Here is a 23,226-nt window from a genome sequence, read left to right as displayed (position 1 = left end):
CTATCACCAATTGTTAATTTACAGTACGATTCTCATTCTTGGCTTACAAACACGCCTTTATTCTTTAAGAAAAACAGAACTTAAGTGAGGGAACTTTTGTCCAGAAAGGAAAATACTAGAAAAAACAAAAACAAAAACAAACAACAAACAAAAAACCCCACATGAAAAACATGGGCCTTGTTATGTGCTGTTTAGATCATGAGATTATAAATGTTTTGTGTTTTTGTTTTCTAAAGTTGTCTCTACTGTCTAACTTTTCTACAATAAACATGCATTAGTATTTTTAGATGAAAATATTTTAAAAAAATAAGTTACTCAATTTTAAAAAATATGTTTACCTACACTGTGAAAGGCCAAGAATACAGTTAAAAGGTCTATAACACAAACATTAGATAGTTCTATGCTAAACATACAAAGTATATTTACTATTCAAGGGAAAATGGGGATGTAATAACCACAGAAACATGTTACTTGACTACCCTGGTTTTCCTTCCTTTCCTGGTAAAACATAAATGCAAACTATCAAGTAACAGACACAAGCGGACTCAATAAGCTCTCCATCTCTTGACCATTCCCTAACAGTTGTCCCTCACACTCACTCAACCCCTCATTTCTCATATGACCTTCTAGACTCCTTACTTTCTAAGATGCCGTGTTAAACTGTCCTGCCTGGTGTGTCTGACTCTTCTCTGACCAACCCTCACTCTGCCTTCTGTGTGTCTTTGTCAGTCTCTCCTTCCCTGTAGGTACCAACTCTATTTCGAGACAATCTTTTTTAATTTTTCCTTTCATTTTTAAAGTAGAATAAGTAGTATTATGCCCATTTTACAGTTATGAAAACAGAAATAGATTACTGGTATAAAGCTGACAAGATTCACTTCCCTTCCTTAATTCTCTTGTGAATTCCATGGCAAAGAATTCAAAACAGCGCCCAATCGTAAGCCAATAATAACACATGTTCTGATTCTTTAAGAAACAAATCTGCTATTAATGAATATTACACACCTTTTACCCACATTTTCAACTCTGCATCAGGTTTAATGTTACATCATGAGTGGTCAGAACCTTACCATTCCAGAAATTCCTATCATCATATACAGTAATCTACTGGCTTACAAACCTCACAGTACTAGATACTACCTACAACTTGCTGACTCCAAATTCCTTTTCTTTCCCCACCACCAATACTGCTTCTTTTTGTCTGTTTTTATGCCCAAACCAAAATTGGCCATATGTGGTATAAAAAGAGAGGGGCAAAAAATATTAATAAAGTACAGTGAATTTGAAAAATGGTCAACTACAGAGGAAGCTAACATGATATAGTGAAAAAAGCACACTGCAGACTAGGAAAAAATGGTGTGTGGCTTATACAGAGGAGAAAACACTCTCCAAATGCAGGCTTGCTGGCACTGAACAGCACCCTATAACTTCTCTCCTATCTAATGCTCTGACAACTAAATTTCTCTGTAATTCAATAAGCTCTTAGGAGTTACTCAAGCTTCATCCATCCTGCTGGGCTCATTCATGTTTTCCCTGCAAGCTAAGAGCACCTTTTCTGGTGAGTAGCACAGAAGTTAGGTCTGTTCACAACACATGAATAGTCTACCCTTCATTTCTATGAGCAGGTAATCCATCCTAAATATAACTCAACAAGGAAAAGAAGTGTTTAAATCACAGCTCCGGTAAGTGGTGGATCCTATAGGTTGCCAGTTTTATATAATATATGAGGGCTAACTTCATAAATTTATAATTAAAAATCTATACTTTTACTCTTGGCACTACTTCATTTACTTATATCTAATGAGTTGCATGAATGCCAAATTAAAAATATGTCAGATATCTGTGAATACTTAGGGCATGAAGCTAATGACAACAGATCACAGATTCAAACTCCATGTGGGCCAATTAGCTTTGCAATATTTCAGGCTCTATGGTCACAGTCAACCACCTTAACCTTGGGTAACAAAGAAACACACTGTCACGTGAAATATTAAGAGAATGAATATTATAATCACAATCTATGACTGCCATAAAATAATAAAAGCTAAAAATACTAATACCAGCAACTCTATATTCTACTAAGCTTGACTAGTATATGCCTAGCTCAAATAATGTCTATGTTTTCAGTCATGCAGGCTAATATCCTTACTTTACAGATGATGTGAAGTAAATTAAAAAGTACAAACTAAGGCTACAACCAGCAAACAATGGATTCAGAATTTTGACTTGCAAAGATCTGCATATTTTCATAAAACAGTATGGCCTCACATGATTGTTGCATATGGCATAAGATAATCAATAAAATGCTCTTACTCAGCAGTCAGTCATTACTGAGCATCTACCATTGTATACAATTAAGAATGAAATCTACCTTCTGAAGTTCTTTTAAGTAAAAGGGAGCCAAAATACAAGTGTTTGAAACAAAGGAGATAACAATATACAAAGTAAATTTTAATGTACATGACATTCTATTGCCCTAATTATATGTATGCACACATATATACAATTATATACATATATACACATACAATACATATACACACATATATACAATTAGATATGTGTATATATGTATATGTATTTAATTATATATACATATATATTGTACATATACATACATATTTGTGCAAAAAAGAAAACATGCTGAAGCATAACTAAAGGTAAAAAAACGAATCTTAAAAGGCAGAGGGCACAAGATAAAAGAGAATAATAATTGTTTTTTTTTTTTTTTTTTTTTTTTGGCCTTTTGGCTAAGATCAAGTGTAAAAAAAAGAATAAAGAAAATGTTTTCTTAACATCCAAATGTGCAGGTATCTGGCATTCAGTCAGACACCTGAAGAAAATAAAAAATAGTATTCCAATTCTTAAGCATAAGATTTTGCCCTGGCCAACAAATCATTTATGACTGTAAGGCTTTCCTCTTTGCTTCCTCTAAACTTATTTCTCAGAGATACACACACAGCCAGGGCTTGAGCAAAGATATAAGCTTCTACCTTTAAAAAATGAAGATCACCAAGTCTCCTAGACTCCTTTAAGCTAAATGTTTTTGTTTTTACTTGTTTCAGAGTCTCACCAGACTTGGCAGACTGGGAACTGATATGGAGACCATGCTGACCTTGACTTTAGAGATCAGATGCTTCAGCCTCCTAGCTGCTGGGATTAAAGGTGTGCACCACCACAACCAACTGGGGCTTTACAAATAGCTTAGCTTAAACACTATATATGTGGGTGATGGTGCCACACACCCTTAATCCCAGCACTCAGGGAGGCAGAGGCAAATCTCTGTGAGTTCAAGGCCAGCCTAGTCTACAGAGTTAAGTTCCAGAACAGCCAGGACTACACAGAGAAATCCTGTCTTGATAAAACAAAACAAAAACAATAAATAAACAAACAAAACCTGTTTTGTGTATGTGGATGTATACAGGGGATAATCTCATATAAACAGAGTCTTAAAAATTGTTTTATAAAATTCTATTCTTGCCAATATCTGAGTCATAGTTAATTGTCCTGCTACAAGCTACATTGCACAGTGACATTCACTTTTAGTACAGGTTATAAATAAAGCACCATCCAATCTCAACTAACAAGGTACAAAAAATATTTGAAGTCTCTTTAAACTATTAACTAAAGCACATACCCAACAACCAATTCACAACAGTACTATAGGAAACCCTAAGACTGAAAAAGAGCAATCTTTTTGAAATACATTTATATTTTTTAAAAACAGGCTCTCTCACTGTGTCACCATTCCTGGCCTAGAACTCACTACATAGACTGGGCTAGCAGAAACCTCAGATATCAGTCAGCCTCTAAAACTCCTGTGCTGGGATTAAAGGCTGTTTTGTTGTTGTTGTCAGTAATAAGAAGATAACTCTGAGCCTTATGCAATCTTATCAATGAATATACACCTCCACCCCTGTAATGTTTATCAAAAATGAAATTGTTATGAAATAAAGGTCCTGTAATTTTGAAAACTTCTATTTACATTTTTTTCATTGGTGTTCTTGGTGGTGGTAGTTTTTGAGAAAGCATCTCACTAAAATAGTCTGGCATCAAATTTGAGATTCTCCTGTCCTGGTCTCCCAAACGATGAAATTATAGGTGTTTTGACCTATAGGTGGCCAGCTATACTGTAGCTTTTAAGTCTGTAGAGTAGATAATCTCAGGAAAATAGCTAGAATTAACATCACTTCTTGTCATTATTCATTAGTAACAGCACCAAAAATGAACTTGCACGCCCTTACCATCACTAATCTCTTTAAAGTCACAACTTAGATAATCTTCACAAACATGAGGTAAATACTATTAATTTCTTCTTAGAGACTAAAAACCAGGCTCAGAGAAGTTAATTAAGTTGCCCAAAGTCCCAACACCAGTTGAACTCAAATTATTCAACTTTATACACTGACCTAAGGCACTTTCCTTCTCTCTTTGTCAAACAAACTAACATATAATATTACTATATCCCAAATCCTTTTAAATTTTGCTTGCAAACTCCCTAACTTCTGGAGGAGGGGCATTATCGGACGATGGATGAACAACAAGCAACACTCAAAACCTCAGATCTTTACAGTCAGAAAACAGACTGCAATATTAAGTATTTATATTCTGAGTACTGTGAAAAAAGACTCCTAGCAAGTACACCCCAAATAGTTAAAACAGCTATTACATCAGTAGGACCTGAAAAGGAGAAGGAAATCCACAATAGCTAGAGGACCACAGTAAGTTCAGCACCAAGCTTGGGAGCTCTAAGTCTTAAGAGAAGCTTGTAATGTGTAGTGCTGATAAGAGGTGTTGTTACAGGGCAAAAGGGGCAGCTAGTCAGCTGTGTGTGGACAGCAGTGTGGATTCTGACGGGCCTCAAAATTCCAGTTTTTTTTAAATTGATTCCACAGGTGGTCAGGCCCTATTGTCACCTCTCCACTAGAAACTTAGAATAACATTTGTATGTTTGATTTCAGTTTCTAAAGAGACGATTTATTAAACTCCTCTTCATAAAGGCATGAACGTGATCTTAAAATATAACTGACAAGAACGGGGCATAGCGGCACAAGCCTGTGACCCCAGCACTCAGGGCGCCAGAGGCAGGCGGACGTCAGTGAGTTCGAGGGCAGCCTGGTCTACAAAAGTGAGTCTAGGCCAGCCAAGGCTACACAGAGAAACTGTCTCAAAAAAAAAAAAGGAACTGACCTGGACTGCACAAGGTAGGATACTAAAGCTTTCCTTTAAACATGCTTTACAGTCCAAAGGTGTTCACACAAACATCACTTCTGCTGAAATCCATAACACTGAAAGGCAGAACACCAAAAAGACTGTCCCCCTTTTCAGACAGGAAAAACGAGGTGGTGGTAACAGGACCAGCGAGTGGCCGACCCATCATCCTGTCAGGATTCAAACTCTAAACCCTGTGCTCCTTCCCTCACAACTCAGATGCGGCGAAAAGTCTGTAAGAAAACTACCGATAAAGGAATTTGGAAGTTTTCCGAGGACCGCCCAAGAAGAGCAGGAAGTACACCCTACTTTATAAACTGCTCACTGCCAGCCCATAGCCCGGGGCTCCGGGCAGCGGAGCGGACGTGCCACTACCCGGAAACCGCCCGCGGCTGCGGCCGGGGATCCCGGAGCCCCTCGGTGGTCCACAGCCCTGCAGCGCTGAGGGGGTCCCAAGAGACCCCGCTCGCTACCTGTTGACACACTGGAGGGAGACGATCCTAGGAGAAGCTTTAGGGCCGAGCCCCACGGCAGGCCTGAGGCCGCTGAGAAAACAGGGGACTCGAGACAGACCCTCCGGTCCGGGAGCCCCAAGAGGTCGGCAGGGCGGGAGCTTCCCAATAACCTCTGCCCCAGGCGGGGGCCTGCCCCACGCGTCACGTGAGGAAAAAAAAAAACAACAACACAAAAACAGCGCTAACACACAGAGGAAAGAGGGTCTGGTCCCTGGCAGGAGGAGAGAAGCGAGGGAACAACCAGCCCCAGCTCAGGGTGAAAAAGAATCGGGAACAGGAACAGGGGTTCGTGGTTACCGGGACGCCGTCGCTCTCCGCTTCCGCCGCCACCACGAAGCGCCAGCTCTTCCGCTCGCCGCTGGGGTGCGCGCCAGGCCTTGGCTCCTCCCACGCCGCGGGGCCTCCTGGGAGTTGTAGTCTTTGCGAGGCCTGGTCGCGTCACGCGGGAGCGGGGCTGGCAAATGGAGAGGGCAGGAGGGCGTTGACGCTCCTCTTATGTCCTGTACGGTCGTCCATCCTCCATCTCTACCCACAGCTGTGATATGCGCTCAAACCTCCTCATATCCTACTCAATCATACCGTGATTCTTTCCCCGTCCACAGGCGAGTTTCTTCGAGCGTAATCTGCGCTTAGCGTCTCTACTCCCTTCCTTGTGTGTGCTGTGTTCTACACTGCAGCTTCTGCCCCCGCAGAAAATGTCCTTGTTGCAGCCAGTGTCCTTGTCGCCAAACCCACTAGAGGTATTTCAGGCTGTCTAACTTAAGCATTAGTCATTTGGTGCTGTTAGACATTATCATTTATTTTCTATGACACTATCCACGTTTACCTTCCTCATTCCAAGCCATTCTAGTCAGTCTCTTTTTATAATTCTTTTTTCGAACTCACCTCTTAGATATTGTTCTCTGCAATTCTTAGAATGAGGGAGGGGAGAGTCCAGCCCAGGTTCTTTTTGCCTTAGCTCATTGTACTCCCAGCTTCTAGACGGACTCACCTCATTCCTGTCTTGAAGACTTGTTAAAATGGCTTGAAAGCTTCGGTGGGCTAAGGGAATAGCCCAGTGATTGCCTAACAAGTGAAGTGCCCCGGGTTCGAACTCCAGCACCATAAAAGAAAAAAAGAAATATTTGAAAAATACGTACTGACTCTCTGTTCACTGACCTGGATTCCCATCTGTCTCCATTGCCTCTCCCATCTACATTTGAATGGTAACCAACCGCTGTAGATTCTCTTACTCTAGCACTGGAGTCTGTTCGCTTTTATTTCCACTGCCAGTTATTTAATTTCCATCTGCTTCTTTTCTCAGCTGATTACTGTCCTCCTTACTGATCTCAGGACCGCTATGGGGTCCTCGCTACTGCCAAAGGTCGATTTGGGTAAATAACAAATTTAATCAAGTCATGTTTGTGTTAAAAATCCTGTAAAGAAACCATTCGATTGAGTTCAAGAGAAAGAATGAAGGTGAACAACTTGGGTAGCTTTGACAAAATCTGAGTCCCCACGCCACTGCTTTCCTTCCCGTCCCTTACTGTAAGGAAGAAGTTCAAAGAGAGAAGACATACCAAATCTTATTATAGGATAGGTAGGTGTGAGCCTTCTTTAAAAGTGCCCCCACCCTTGGGTGAACCTGATCACTCAACAAACATTGTATTTTATTGCTTGCAATGTACCAGTGCTGAGGGCTGAAAATAACACTCAGAGCAGGGTCCACCTCTGTGGATTTGTAGTCCCTTAAGAAGAGACTGCTGTTAATCAAATAGTTCTGTATCAAAAAGCAAAATTAGCAACAGCAACAAAACAGCCTTCAGCTGTAATAGGAATTGTGGAAAAAAAGTAACCTGGCCTTTCTCCTTCTCTCCATTACTGCCACAACCTAAGCTGGGAATCAAAGGACGTTCCTCAGTCTAAGTAGAAAGCCATACGTGGGGAAAGCTAAACATCCTGAGGCATAGATTGAAACATATGATAATGCCCAGGTAGGCTGGGTACGGAAACCAGGAAGAGTTAAATACTGGCTACTGGGAAGCAGAGCTGTTAACAAGTTTTAGCAGAATTGGGACTGACCCCAGTAAACCAGAGATCCTACAGAACACAAATCAAGTTTTGCTTCATCAACCAAAGAAGCCTTTGCTGAGTATCTGCTACCCCATAGTGAGTTTTTATAACCACTGGCAAAAGGTAGTATTTGTGCCATGAAAATCGACAAAGGATAAAACAGGGTATTCCTCATCTGCCACCCCCCACCTCACCTAGCACCTTGTCATAGTACTCATCCTTACATTTCTGTAGTCACAATATTGCTCTGTTGGATCAATTCTATTTTATCAACCTGCTCTAATGAGTATTATCAATATTTAGTACTGTATATCAGAGACTTAGCAAGGCACTCAGTGCTGTTTTGGCACTTAACGATCTAGCAGATAAGTCAGAAGATAAGGAATTGTGCACTCTGAAAATAGGGCTGGGCTGCTGTACAATAGGATAGATGCCTTGGTAATGAATGCTGGGGTGCTGCTTTAACAAGATGGCCCAGGGAAGGCTTCTTTGAAGCGCTGTCCACTTAGCATTGAAGGATGAGAAAGAGATGGCTAAAGGGGAGAACCAAATGGTGTTCCAGCCAAAGGGTTAGACTGACTAAAGAGCTAGGATATTTAAAGGAAAAGATAGTTGGTTTTGGTTCAGTGGATGGAATGTGGACCATCGTGAGAACCCTGGATTGAATTAGATCCTTCATAGGGTTTAAATGGGGTAATATCTGATTCACCTTTCAACATGAACATTCTTGCTTTTGTCTCAAGAAGCAGAGGCAGGGGTCCTTGTGTCCCATAATGAAGCAAAGTGCAGGCAGGGGGGATGGAGAAAACGGGGTGAGTTTGACAAGACTTGTTTTTTTTAAGATTTATTTATTTATTATGTATGTGCACAGTGTTCTGTCTGCATGTGTGCCAAAGAGGGTAGCAAATCTTATTCTAGATGGTTGGGAGCCATCATGTGGTTGCTAGGACTTGAACTCAGGAGCTCTGGAAGAGCAGACAGTGTTCTTAACCTCTGAGCCATCTCTCCAGCCCCTTGACAAGACTTGTTAATAGACTGACTACAGTGGAGGGTAGTCTGGGGAAGGAAGGCCAGAACCACATGCATTAGTTACCTGCATCCCTCTCCATATCTGAAGCCCCTAGAATTGGGCCTAGCACATAGCAAGCATTCAGGAGCGGTGTTGAATTCATTTCTAAATCCTGTTTGCTGAACTCTGTGCCTCACTCCTGTCAAGCTGCTTAATTCAGGGTCTCTATTAGCCCGTGTTGATGCTATTGTGCAGAACAGAAGGACAAGGCACCCTGTTCCTTTGAGTGGCCACAACCCATTACCAGGGTACAAACTGAGAGCAGAGTATGACGGCGTCCTACACCCACTTGCCCCGTGAGTTGGCACCCTTCGGCAGTGCACAATCTGCACAACTACATATGGCCAGGCTTCACTTAGCAACCCTAGGAGGCAGTTTTGTGGCACCAAGCCCAGTATGCATGGGGGGAATTTGAGGTCCAGGGGAAGGAAGCTGCTTGCCTGGGGTCACTGAAGCCGCTGCTGTGACTGAGATTCAAACCTTCACCATGGAAATCCCTGTGGGCTCTTTAGCCTTGGAGCCACATTGTCTCTTCCAAATCACTCAGCCCATCAATAAAAAGCTAAATTCAAAATGGTGACTCCACTTCCTTGAGTTTCTCATCTGTCTGTTGCTATTGTTAGAGAATTTCACATTTACATAGTATCCAATGTGTGTTCAGTGCCTCACAAAATACAATAAAGGAACATGAAACCCGAAGACCTTCTTTTTTTAAAACCGAGTAAATGGGGAATGGCTGGCTTAAAGGGCCCTTAGTGCTGAATGAAAATGAGCTGTGGCATATTGGTTTAAGATGACACTGTAAGCAATACCAAAAATAATAAGAGCTCATATGCAAGGTGCTTTTCCTTCCCATCCCCAACCAGAAGAGAGGCTATTGGAACAGCTGGCTCCATAAATGTAAATTAGGGAGAAGGTCACGGAGTGGAGGTTCCAAGGACATAAGAAAGAAAAAGAATCATCCTGGATGCAGAAAATCCCTCCTTTAGTAAATAATGATGTTTAGCTGTTAACAAGTGCTTAGTGTGTTCCAGGTCTGTGCCAAACCCTTCACACACAGATTCATCTGATCAGTCCTCATGCAATCTTATCATCTAGGACCCATGTACACCATTATTTCCCATTGGAGGAAACTGAAGCACAGAGATTTCATAATATGCCTGAGGCCGTGAAGCTAATAAACAAGCATGCGATTTGAACTAAGACCTTCTGGCTCTAGAGTCAACTGCTGAACTACTCCACCTTTACTCTGTTCCTCTACAGTTCCTGGTGCCAGGCCCCCCGTCTTAATTGTGTGACCGTTTGGAGTCCCAAGATACCTAGCGGAGGTTGGAGGATTTTGTTAGGAAATGGTTATCTCCAGCCTAGTTTCAAAACAGACAGTCCTAATGAGGTGTGCCTGTGGAGTAAGAGGCAGGCACAGGTTGTGTAGGAGACAAGTTCCCATCGTGCCAGGGAACATTTCACAGTGTTCTCCGAATACAGTGCCATAGTTATCCATATGGTATGGAAGATGGAAGAGAAACTGTTATCAGGATGGAGGGACAGGGTAAGCCTTCCCTCTTCCCCCGGAAGTGTAGGCTCTGGTCGGTGCCTCCTAGCATAAGAAATCTTTCCGTTTGTAAATTTCAGCTTACAAACACAACAGACTCCATTTTCACTGGGCTTTGGGGTGCTGGACCCTCACCACCTGACTAGTATCTAAATACTGCTATTAACGAAACATAGTAAAAGCCATCAACTGGAGAGGTTTTAGGACATTACGAGGGCAGGACATTGCAGATAGCTCTCATTCCATTCACTTTGATAATGATGATGACTCCAGAACTCAAACAGGAGCCCAGAGGACTCTCCAACTCTAACTGAAGCCACCAGAAAGAAAGCATGGAAGCTACTACTGCCTTGGTCCAATCTCAGGCCTGTGAGGTAAAAGCAGATAACATATTTTCCACTTGCCCATCCCTTCTCTGTCTTGTTTTCATGCACCAAGGCAGTTCAATCCACTTCCTAGTCTCGAGGTGCGTGTGCTTAAACTGTGCCCTGACTGAACCATCTGAGAATGAGTTGGCTCCTGAGAGTTGTAACTGATAACAAGTCTGGACATTTTGCTTCATCTCTGTCCTGTATTTGACACCATCAAGGCCTAGCTCACCATGTGTATCAAGCTATACTTCTCACTCCACTACACTTTCAGGGCCCTCTGGCACTCAGGTCTATCTGTGCTGAACACCCAGCAGGGGCTGGAAGGCAAAATACTACATATAAGGAAACAAGCTTGAGACCAGAGCCCTGAGGAGAACCTTAGATGAGTCACAAAAACTCAGCTTCAAGATGGAGAGCCACCAAGACCACACTACGCTGGCTAATTGAGAAGACTAAATTACACAGTGAATGGTACATTGTTTGCTAAACTATAAAGAACTAATAAGGAAAAGGGAGGTCCACCTATCATAAACTTTTGCTCAGAAGGGACAAATGTGAATAGGGAACAAAATGGTTTGTAAATTGCAATACGAGAGCCAATGAGATGGCTCAGTGGGGTGTGCTTGCTGCCAAGCCTGACAGCCTGAATTTGATCCCTGAATCCCACATGACAGATAGGAGGAAAAAGCCAATTCCCGCAAGTTGTCCTCTGATCTTCACACAGGTGCATGTAGCATGTATACACACACACACACACATACACACACACGGAAGAAGAACTTTTATTTGCCTGTTTCAGTTGTTGTCTCAGAGGATTACTGTCTTCTTCTGCTAGCCTACACCTAGTCTTGGAAGCTTCTTGCCTCCATGCAATTTAATCTAGGCCTAGAATGTTTTCACTCTCTGCTGAATAAGCTCACCCTTTCTTGTTCTCTCTGAGCTCTGGGCTGGCTGATTCAACTCAGCTGTTCTGCCTCAAACTCCTCTCTCAGCTGACTTATTCAATCTGGCTTCTCTCCTGGCCTCTGAATTGCTCCACTTGGCCTCAAACTTAACTCCAGCAATCTGCTCTAATCTTCTGGCTCCTTCTCATTCTCTGCCTTGTCCTGTCTTCACCTGAGTTCTCTCTCTGCAACCTGTCTCTGTATTACTGTCCCAGTAAAACTGCCTCCACCTCTCTCTGCATTGCCCCTTACATAGTTTCCCTTTCTCTTCTGGTGAGAACTGGGCATATCCTATTCTGTCAAATCCTCTGATTCATCACATTTTCTTCTACTCATTAATCATTTTCAAACATAGTTGCTTCTTTCTACAAACTAACTTCATTGTTTGAGATTAAAGGTGTGTACCACTACACTTGGACCTAACTAAGCTTTTCTTTACCGGAAACTTGCTCTATACCAGACTGGCCTTGAACTCAGATCTGCTTGCCTCTGTCTCCCAGATTAAAGGTGTGTTTGTATTCCAGCTAGATCACACAGATCTGGAAGGTCTTTGATGTGATCTCTTGCCAGAGAGGCCATGTTCTGAATTAAAATTCCTTTATAGCACACTCTGAAGTGACTCACAAAACAATATAGATTATCTACGTAGCTCCTGGTTGACTCCCAAGGACTGAAGGTGGGCCTCTGTTGCTGAAGAAACCACACACTTAGAACATAGGGTTTGGACAACTTGAGCTGGATCGGACCTGAAAGACTCTTTCCTGTAGTCTAGTTTCCATCATTTCGAAAAATACTGTACAAACTGCCAAGGGAGGAAAGCAATTAAACACTCCCACGCAGCTGTAACACCTATGAACTACAACAATTACTAGCATGGTGAGATACACAGTAAGATTCAAGAACTGACATTCATATGGTGGTGGCAACCAACAGCTCTCTAATTGGACGTAAGGCCCACTCAGCAGAAGGGAAACCATGCTTAGTACTGGAAACCTAGCTTTCCAGGGGCTGGTGAGGTCATAGGCCTTAGAAACGAAGCTACTACCACCACTTTGCTAGACCAGCATACCTCTTTATTACATTCTGAATCCTATCCTTATACCCAGAGGTAAGTGTAGCCACCACCCCTCATCAAAGAAGCTTCTCTTTAAAGCAAATGGAGACCATCACAGAAAACCACAACTGGACATAACTCAGACTTCTCCAGCTGCAGCACCTAGGAACCATGACAACTAGCAGGGTGGCAAGATATGCAGAAAGGTCCCAAAACTGGCACCCAATGTGTTGGTGAGTACCAACAGCTGTCCAACTGGACTTAAAGCCCACTCAGCTGGAGAGAGAATGGAGATCAGTAGATCGCGGAGATTCCAGCCCCAACAGATACATCTACATCACAGCCCCTGCATCCGTGGCTCAGGGAACACTGCAGAAGGGAAGGCAGGAAGGTTGTAAGAGCCTGAATACCAGTAAGGCAGCTTTAAAACAATCTCGCCTAGAAATGGCTGCATAAGCATGGCAGAAACAACAGCAGTATCAATGGACAAGTTAACATGGAATGGGAAAGTTTCCCAGGACCCTATCCCTAGACAAAGAAGTACAGGCAGCTAGTGACTGCTGACCCACCTCTCTCAGGGTGGGTACTCTTATTGATTGTCCAATGCAGAGTGGTCGGCCCTGAAGCCACATACACACAAACAACGAAAACAGTCCAGAATGTTGTATATATGTATGTGTGTGTGTGTGTGTGTGTAATAAATATAATCAAAGAATAAGAAGCTGTAAACTTGGGAGGCATGGGAGAAGTCAGAGGGAGGGTAACTGAGAGGGTCTGGAGAGAGGAAATAGAAAGGGGAAGTGATATAATTCTATTTCAATTAAAAGCATTAAAAATGTAAAAGAATTAAATTACAATACTGGTTATTTTTCCCTTAGGAGAGACATAGAGACAGAGTGACTCTTCTTCATGGTTTCTTCTCAGGATACAATGCCTCCACTCCAAGCCCTTTCAATGGCCCCACAGCACTTTGAAAGGTACCATTCCCATCAAGGGCTTCTGGGGTCAGTACCTTATATCTAGTAGAGACTTGCTAAATAATTATCCTTTTTAGCCAACAAAAACACCAAAAGGTGAAAATCTGACTGTGTTTGTCACAGTTACATTTTCAAGGACACCCTAGAATTTTTGAACCAACCTCTCACTCAGGACTTTGGGACCACAGATTGACCCAGTGAGTGGAAGAAAGCAAGAGGCACAGAACTGTCTGGCCTCCAAACCTGCCTGTTTCTTCATACTTCCATTCTCTTTGCACATGCTGACCTTTCCTTTCTTGACCCACATCAGCTTGTAACTCAGGTCACCCTCATAAAATGTCTGCTACCTCTCTGGGATAGCAGGTCACTCCTGCCTTCCTCCTTTGTCCCTGTCAAAGAGCTCTCACAACCCTTGTGCTCTGCCAACAAGAGTGAGTGTCATCATTAAACACCGTACATGGCACACAGACCCCCCACTTATTTATTTAATATTGTGCAAACTAATCCTCTCTGTACTTTTGGCAAGACTTTGGAATGGAAGGGAAAAAGCAAAAACCCTCAGAGTAAACTAAGCACCCAGCAACTTTAGTTTACACACTCATTCTTCACAAACACATTTTTATTTCTTTTTTAATTTTTTTAATTTTATTTTTATTAATTACAGTTTATTCACTTTGTATCTCCCCCATAGGTGCTTTTATTTCTTTACTTGCAGAAATAATTGTGCACAACGTCTGATGACCTGCCCAGGAGTGGGCAGAACCTCACACAAAGAGCAATTCCACTTGACCTTGTCCATCTACCCACATTTAATCAGGCTGAAAATAGCTAAGACCTCAGAAGCTATCTGGGTTTAAACCTTGTTCTGCTAATTACTAGCTGGGAAACTTTAAGTTAGTCAATTAATTGTTTTGTGCCTCTCTTCTCTGATTCACAAACTAATAGTGATATTACAGAAGTTGGACAAGAGTTGAGAGAATTAAATGACACAATCTATGTGAAGTGCCTGGGTCCATAAATGATAGCTGGTTTGTAAGCAGTTCAATCTTAAAGATGACAAATCCGTTCTATTTAAACCTTCTGAGGGCTGGATGTGTTCCAGGACATCCTGGAGAGGGAGGGTGTGCCACGGCCACTCTAGAGTTCTGTCTGGAGACACAGACAACCGGTGTCATCGACCTTTGGTGGTAATCTGGATCCATCACTCACCAGCCCTGGCCCTGGCCTAAGTAGCTTATCTTCCTGAAGTCTTCTGTCCCCTGTAGAGCTAGCAGTACTGAGCTGCCTCGCAAGGGGGTGCCGAAAAGATCAATTCATATGAGCAAAGTGCTTTGGAAATGTAACCTGCTAAATATTAATGGGTCTTTCTGAGTGTCGGGAAATGTGCAATCTGAACTCTGCTCAGGACGAACTGAAGGTGGGAGAGCAATTCTGGGCAGCCTGATTGCCACATCCTTATTCTAACTGGGAGGTTGTGCTATGAAGGAGGAATGAGGGCAGCAAGCATGGGGTGGGGGTGGGGACTGGGCAGGGCTGCTGTGAGGTGACAGTTCTAGAAGAAAGAACAAACAATTCACAAGCATGGAATGAGTTGCGGGGGGGAAAAACAAAACAATAAAGTCCTTGGGGTTCTTTATGAAAAGCAAATGTGAGCTCATTCTGTCCATTGTCCACTTCTCGTTTTCAGAGAGGACAACGCTGTGAGGATCCGTTAGCTGCCAGAGTCCTTGTCCTGCTGGTGACCCCATGGTCCTACGGGCAGGAGTTGGCTTATTAGGCCTTCCCAGAACTCGCAGTTCTCAGTGTGGCCAGGCATCAGGGAATTTCTGCTCAGGCATCGCTGAACAGCTCTAGAAGATACCCTGTGGTAGGTGAGTGATAACTGTCAGCTCCTCAAAGAAGACACACAGCTAGTTTAAGCCGTGAACTCCCCTTCCATAACACTCTGTGCTTCTTTCTCTAAGTGAACATAACAGATACTTCAGTGTTCTGCCATGTTCTCTTAACATCACTGCTTCTGTCCACACCAGCCTCTTCTACTGTGTGTGGCCAAGAATATGCTAGCCCAGAGGCCAGGGCAGGCCAGGAGTGGGAGGTACTGGGCAAATGCCACAGACTTCACATTCTGAGACAACAGGAGGCAGCTTCCACAACGTCTCTGAGTGATCCTCAGTGGGACTGAGCCCACTGCCAGAGCAGCAGCCGGCTCATTGGCACACCCTGCACTGGTTTTCATTTCTTCCCGGTCCAGCTTCTCTCTCCTTTTCTTGTGATTCACAGGATCACTGCAACTGCTGAACACTCAGTCTAAGACCCTGAACAGCCTGCTGTGAGAGCTGCTTCTGTGCCTCTCTCTCTTTTCAGGCATGACTGTTTAATGAAAGAGTCTTTACTGAGGTCATATTTTCCTTTCTTTTCTTCTTTCTTTCTTTCTTTTCTTTCTTTCTTCCTTTCTTTCTTTTTTGGTGGGGGTGGGGGCGGGGTGGGGTGGGGTTTCTCTACGTAGTCTTAGCTGTCCTGGACTCACTTTGTAGACCAGGCTGACCTGGTCACAGAGGTCTGCCTGCCTCTGACTTTCAGAGTGCTGGGATTATAGGTGTGTGTCACTGCACCCTACCCTAGTTCATATTTTCACACTGTATTTTGCATTATGCCTAGACTATAAATGCCCAGAAAATACATGTTGAATGGATAAATGAATGAGTCAACTATAGGAACAAAGGATGACAATAACATCTGGAACTTACTGGGTCCTTATATAATATTTTCTTCTGTAATTTTAATAACAGAATAGGAACAAGAGATTACATACTAGGGCTACAAAGAAGGGAATAGCTGTAACAGCCGAACTTTCCAGATGTGGTCAAAGTGTGGCTTCTACTTCCTGGCAGTTGGCCTGCCTGCCAGGCTGGCTGTCCCTGAAAGCCCCCATCCTCAGCAGCTCTGGCCTGTGGGAATTCATCACCTCTGTTAGGACAGCAGCTTCTGCTGTATATAACAGTGAGTGTTCCTTTCTCTTTATGCCAACTCCTCAGGCCTCGCTCTCTTCTGCTTCTCACATTTTAAAAAAGTCCTGGCTGGTCATTTTTCATGCATTTTCTGCTGTGTTGCCTTTCTTCCTGACTTTTTAACTTTCTCAGTGCTAAAAGAAAGGGAAGAACATGAATCTGAAAAAAAAAAAAAAAAGGCTGAAGCCAGAGAGCGAAGGCAAGATTCCAGAAAAGCTGAGAGCAACTGAAGAGACTCAATGGCTTATATTGGAGGGGGTCAGCAAGAAAAGCCCAAACTCAGAGTTAGTGGGAAGCATTTAGTGTGAGAGTGACAGACGAAGAGCTCAAACTATTCCAAATCTGCTGTTTGCTTGCTGGCTTGTTTGCCTCCACCTCTCTAGAAATGTGTGCAAAGTAGGGTTTGTATGATAATCAATAATTACCGAGTTCCCACAGAGACAGAACACTTGAGCGAGGTCACATCAGACAAATGCTACTATTGGCCTCTGGAGAACAAGATACAGAGAAAGAAGGTGCGAGAACAAGCAATTACAACCTAAATAGTCTACCACACTCTGCCTGCCTTGCCAACCCCTGAGCCTAGGTCTCAACAGGAACAGGAGAGAAGCGTTAATTAAAGTGATTGCAAATACGGACGGACATGCTCAGCACACTCAGCTGCTAGTCCAAGGAGTGCCTAAGTGCTGATGGGTTTAGATTTAATGCAACCCTTTGGGGCAGGTACTGTTATTGTCCCACGTCACAGATGAAGAAACTGATGCACAGAGAGGTTGAGTCAGCCTGTTCTCCCATGCTAAGCAAGTAAGGCAGGATTCATATACTCAGTCCAGCTCCTGACCAGAACTACTTGGCTGTAGTAGGGATGTAAATTGCTGTCCTCTCTGCCTTAATTCCCAAATGTATCCAGTGAGAAAAGCACCCAGCCAGGCTGAGGGTGATTCTGGTGTTCAGAGAGCCCTACTTTTCACATCACAGGGCACCTAATACAAACAAACCAATTCCTCGGGTGCCCAACTGCAGAACCCCACTGTTTGTTTTGATGCTAGGATATTCAGAGAAATCTTGGTGATATGTCAATTTTACCTTTGCATGCTGACTTGAAAATATAACCTCATGCTAGATGAGAATCCTTCACGCGTGCAATTTGTTGCTACCTCAGCCTAGGTAGAAAATCTCCTAGACACTGGAAAGACTTGCAAATCTCAGAGCCACAGTCAAAATCCTTTGAGAAATCATAGAAAGTAGGAAATAGCACAGGATTTTAAATGAGAAACTGTTTGGGTTCCTTTCCGAAAGGATTGGATTTGTGTCTAGAAGCTACAAAAGTATATCAGGTGTTAATGTCACATTCTGTTAGTTTTTAAAAATTATTATTTAATAGATTAATAGGCTAAATATTATTATAAGTTACTGAAATTAACTTACATTTATTTCTCTGATATTTATATTTTCATTTGTTATGTGTTAGGCTGTGTTCTTGGCACTGAGGATACAGCCGTAAACAACATTCTCAATGTTTTCATAGATCACAATCTTGAGGAGACTGACAATAATAAAGATGCTTTAGATAGTAATGAATACTACAAGGTACATACAGCAGAGTGGAGGGATTGCAAGGGATGAGCCATGGTGCATGGAAGGAAGACTTTTGTATAGTTGAATGATGTAAAGGAACAATCCATGGGGAAGTCCAGAAAGCATTCTAAAGAGAAAGCACCAGTGCAAAATCCTTAACTCAAGTACTAAGAGAGCATCAAGATTAGTGACAGCAGAAGAGAAAGTGTGGGGGTTCACACGACATTGTATGGAGTCCTACAGGGCCCTGAATGCTATGGAAAGCCTGGAAAGGTCTAGAATGGAATGTCATCTGACTTGGCTTGTAAAGAGGTCACTCTGATGGCTGCATACTCCAGAAAACAGGTGGGCTCTGCTGTCCTCATAAAAGCTGACTATCTTTTCCTCTGCACACCCTTGGTATTTAATCCATGTCTCCATGACAATATTTGTAGTGCTTTCTTTTCCTAGGGGTCCCCCAACTATAGTGCAAATTATCTGCACTTCCTTGTCCTGTTCCTCCTCCTTGATCACTCTATGGAGCATTCAGGATCCCCCACATGCACCCCTTCTGAGCCCCTCCTCACACACACAACACCTAGAATAGTGCTGAGCAAATGAAATGCTCAATAACTCTGAAAAATGACTAACGTGGCAGTGAAGCGGGTTCCAACTGAAACGTGGGAACTTTCAGACAGAGAAGTAAAAATATTGAATGGTCTGCTTCAAAAGAGTGACACTCCCTATCACAGAAGTTACTCAAAAGCCACTCTTTGTGGTGGAAGGGACCGAGAATTTGGTAGTCTGGCTCTTTAATCAGCTGATTGGGGCTTGTACACATCTAAGGATGTTTGCAACTCTGGGATTTTATAATTCTCAGAAAAATTTTTAAAATCATGAAAAGTAACGATTTGGTTCATACAAGAATGGACAGAAGCCACCCAGATAAGTCACAGCCATGCTTTGGCTGACTTTTCCCTGCTGAGAAATGCTTTGATGTACCTCGTCAACTTGGTGAACTCCTTTTCATTTTTCAAAGCCCACCTAAATGTCCCTGTGTGCTGGCTTGTGCTCTACAACACTCCAAATCAGAGATGAAATATAGAACGCATTGTGATACTTCAGTTTAATAGGAAAATGGATGATTCAAGGCATGACCACTAGAGGCTAGCCAGAAAGCAAAGGCTCTCAGAAACAAATATCCTAAGAAACTACTACAATGACTTCAAAGACTTCCTGTAGGAAAGAGACAGACAAAGAGCAGTAGGGGAACGGAAGACATGGTAGCCGCCTTTAAGAGCTTCCATATGCACAGAGAAATTTCTGTTGATTCCAAGGCAAGTACAGGGCAAATGGAATCGATTACAAGGCAGAGGCCCCGCCTAAGGAAACCGTCTCTGTACACACAGCCTAAGGAATGTCCTACAGTGAGAAAGCAGTGGGTTTTAACTGAATTTGAGCTTTAAGAATTTGAGCTACTCAGCAATGACGCATGCTCACAAAGCCTCCAGATCCATTCACCAGAAAGCCATAGAAAAGAAGCCCTTTTGGAATGAGATTAGATTCAGTTAACCAAAGAATTTATGTACACACTTTCATGTAGAGAGCCAACAGGACTATTTGGTGCTGGCTTCTGGTAGCAGTGAGAACATACTGAGGCTGTCTATGCCCAGCAGGTGTATGCTTCCATTGAGCCATGCCACGGTGGATAGAGGAGCAGAACATGCCTATCACAATGTCTAAGACCTCTTTAAACTGTTCAGTTATATGTTCCTCTGATGCTCCATACGTGTGTGTTAGGCCTTTGGTGGCCCAGGTCTGGTTGTTGGAATGAAATTCAGTAATGTTCCTCCCAGTTTCTCAAACAAGTACACACTGTTGTATTCTACAAAGTCAGCATAGAGCCTCCATCCATGGACCTGTGGCTTTCAGATCTAGTTTGAGACCCAGGGCAGCTGGCATTGATTCTGTTTATTTCCTTAGAAGAAACAGTATTGATCCCCAGCATCGTGAAGCCTGCTCCTGGGTCGCCTAGTTCCAACAAACAATTCCCTTGTCTTCAGCAGCCATTTCAAAGGCCCCCAGATACTCAACTTCTATTTGGCTCAGCCTCCAGCTAACAGGCTGCTTATACCAGGTACCGCCAAGCATCCCTCAGTTCAATCCATGTCACTGTCCTTTCCTGCCTTCAAAGCCACCATAACGAACACAAGACTTTTCGGTGCAAAGGCACAGTTGGCCATTTTAGATGAATCTGGCTTCTCACCTCAGTTTAGTGTAGACAAAATATAAACAGATGAACCAGGAAGTCTGCTGTAGGCAATGCTGACAAAGAGAATCGAAAGTGGGGCTGGAGAATGGGGGGGGGGAGCTAAGCTTTACTGGGGCCAGGAAGGGTGGGGCTAGCAGTGTTTCAGGGAGAGCTTTGGTAGAATGCTCAGAGGAGAATGGAAGAGGAGGGGTGGGGGTAGGGCCTTGAAGAACAGCACAGATCTCTCCTAAAGCAATTAGTACAGTGCTATAGTTTGGAAGTCACCTCTAATGGCCTGACAAGAGTTCAGAAAATAAATCAACAAAGTGTGAAATTGCGGCCAGCAGCTGCCCAAATTGTGAACTAGATGAAGCCTGGCCTCCTCCTTCCTCTGGATCCTCTCCCTTATGCATGGATATATTTTCAGCCTCAGAAAGCTGTCCCATCCTCTAAGTCTAGCCAAATCTAGAAGAGGACATCCCAAGCCCTGTGCTGTCCCTTCTAACTCAGAGCTAATCTGTTCAAGGCCCCGCTGAGACCCTGCCCAATCTGAATTCTGCTAAGAGTCCCAGAATACCCAGGCTGCTGCCATCAACACTGATCTTCTGCACCATGTTCACAGAAAACGGTGCTATCCAGTGTCTACCCATGGATGAATGGATGAGCACAATGAGGTAGACATGGCAACAGGGTGTCATTCAGCCTTAAGAAGACATGGAATTCTAACATATGCTACAACAGGGGTGAGCCAGGAGGATATTCTGCTAAGTGAAAAGGACAGATACCACAAGATTCAAATCGTAGGAAGGTAACCAGAATAGTCACATTCACAGAACATGGTGGGTGCCAGGACCTCGGGGAGGGAAAAATGAGGAGTTTGTTGTTTCCTGAGTGTAGGGTTTCAGTTTCACAGGTGAAAAACATTCTGGAGAATGGCTACATAATGGTTGAGATGAATTGAACCTATACACCTCAAAATGATCATGATAATGAACGTTATGTTGCATCTTTTTTTTTTTTTTTTACCAAATTGATAGGTATTTTGTATTTGTTTGTTTTTGATTTGTATGTGTGTGACACAAACATAAACACCTGGAATCAGCTAAAACCCAAGATGCTGTCCATACCTGCAGGGGATTTTCTTGATCGGATTATTTGAAGTGGAAAGACCTCCCCCAAATCTGGGCTAACCCTTCTAGTGGCAGCCCCTCTAAAAGGACATGGAAGAAAGGAGCTTTTGTTCTTTGCCCATTTGTCCTCACTTTCACTGGAGTTTGTTCTTATGCTTGGTATTAAATCCAACTTCTTCAGGATCCATCATGGAAAACAGCAGCTCTCCAGGAATGATCCCACATTCCAGCACCAGACTGGGACTGCAGAGACATCCAGACTGAACAACTACCAGATTCTCGGGCTCTCCATTGAGAGACAGGCTTTGCTGGATTACCAGGACTATGTCCTGTAAGTCAGTCTAATTAACCCCCTTTTAATATCAGTTCTGTTCCCTTTGAGAACCCTGACTAATACAACAAGAAAACCTCTGAGTTTTCCCTTGTGCCTTGTGTGAGAAGTATGCCCAGGTGCTGAAGGAATTGGCTTTGTATGATCTTTCACCTGAAAGCCTGATCCTATGATCACATCTAAAAGAGGCCAGTGCAGCCAACAGATCAATGGTGCCAGCTACATGATACCCTGGAACTGAGATCATTCCTCTTTGGTGTTTAGGACAGGTGTTTGAGCCTCTTTGAACAGAAACTCTGTAGGAGGAAGCCTGTGTTTTGTCTCTGTCGTGGCTTTACCCCAACCCCTGGCACCAGAACATTCAAAAGAAGGAGAAGAGTTTCTTTCCTTTAATAACAGTGAATGAATACACTAATCAACAAATGAGATAGGTCCTTTAACAATACCAAGTGGGCGATTTGACACATAGGGCATTAGTTATATGTTGAAAGTCTCCTGGAGGCTTTGGAAGGCTTTGGTCAGCAGGATGGTGTTGTTGATTAGTGGTGGAGCCTTTAGGAGATGAGGCTTAATGAAAGGTTCTTGGGTCAGTGGAGGTATGACCTAGAATGGGGTTGTGACATCATAATCTCTTCCTCTACTTTCTTGTTCATATGGGACACCATCTTTGCCATTGGACACCCCTTTCCAGAAGCCAAAACAAACAAACAAAAACCGTGAAATCACCTGACCTTGCATTGGAACCTAAAGAAGCTGAATAAACCTTTCTCTTTACAAGATACTTGAGTCAGCTTTCTTCTTCCACCATGTTGGTCTTAGTGATCAAACTCAGGTCATTAGGCTTGACAGCAAGTAACATTTCCCACTGAGCTGGTCCTACGAGCATTTTTAAACAGCAGCTCAAGTTAACTAATATAAGCATCTTATGGGAAAAGGAGTATTAGTTTCTGTCTGTGCCCAAAACGAGTTGATTTGTCTGCAGCACCCTTCTTATGGGAGGAACTACTTCTCCTTTGTTCCTTAAAGTCTAAGGGGCTGTTGACCACCCTACATCTTTCCCACTGGCTACAGAGTAGGCATGAGGCCCTGGCAGAACCATCCACAGTACCGTGTCCTTTGTACCCACTGACTAGCTTAAATGTAGGCACAGTGCCCAAGCAGGGTCAATGGTATTTTCGCACAAACACAAAGACAGAAAGAACTT

The 23,226-nt window shown here is 43.0% G+C and overlaps 1 protein-coding gene and 1 long non-coding RNA gene across 4 annotated transcripts in view; one reads left to right on the top strand and one right to left on the bottom strand.

Moving 5' to 3' along the window:
• R3hcc1l (R3H domain and coiled-coil containing 1 like) overlaps nt 1-6,105 on the bottom strand; it is a 76,619-nt gene extending 70,514 nt beyond the window's left edge. For 2 of the 3 annotated variants that reach the window (XM_055630118.1, XM_055630120.1), the window contains exon 1: nt 6,024-6,105. The gene's annotated coding sequence lies outside the window, so the exon portion shown is untranslated. Of the gene's footprint in view, nt 1-5,684; nt 5,868-6,023 lie in introns of those variants that run through there. The other variant, XM_055630119.1, reaches the window with a different exon arrangement.
• A 9,370-nt stretch (nt 6,106-15,475) lies between these two features.
• LOC129665162 (uncharacterized) lies at nt 15,476-22,801 on the top strand. Its single transcript, XR_008718342.1, has 3 exons — nt 15,476-15,616; nt 21,873-22,022; nt 22,714-22,801. It is a non-coding gene; the product is annotated as an uncharacterized LOC129665162 (long non-coding RNA).
• The last annotated feature ends 425 nt before the right edge of the window (nt 22,802-23,226 follow it).

The sequence above is a fragment of the Psammomys obesus genome, unplaced genomic scaffold, assembly GCF_907164565.1.
Source record: "Psammomys obesus unplaced genomic scaffold, mPsaObe1.curated_primary_1811, whole genome shotgun sequence".
Classification (NCBI taxonomy): domain Eukaryota; kingdom Metazoa; phylum Chordata; class Mammalia; order Rodentia; family Muridae; genus Psammomys; species Psammomys obesus.
Note: the sequence above shows the minus strand (reverse complement) of the source record. Positions and strands in the feature narration are given on the sequence as shown.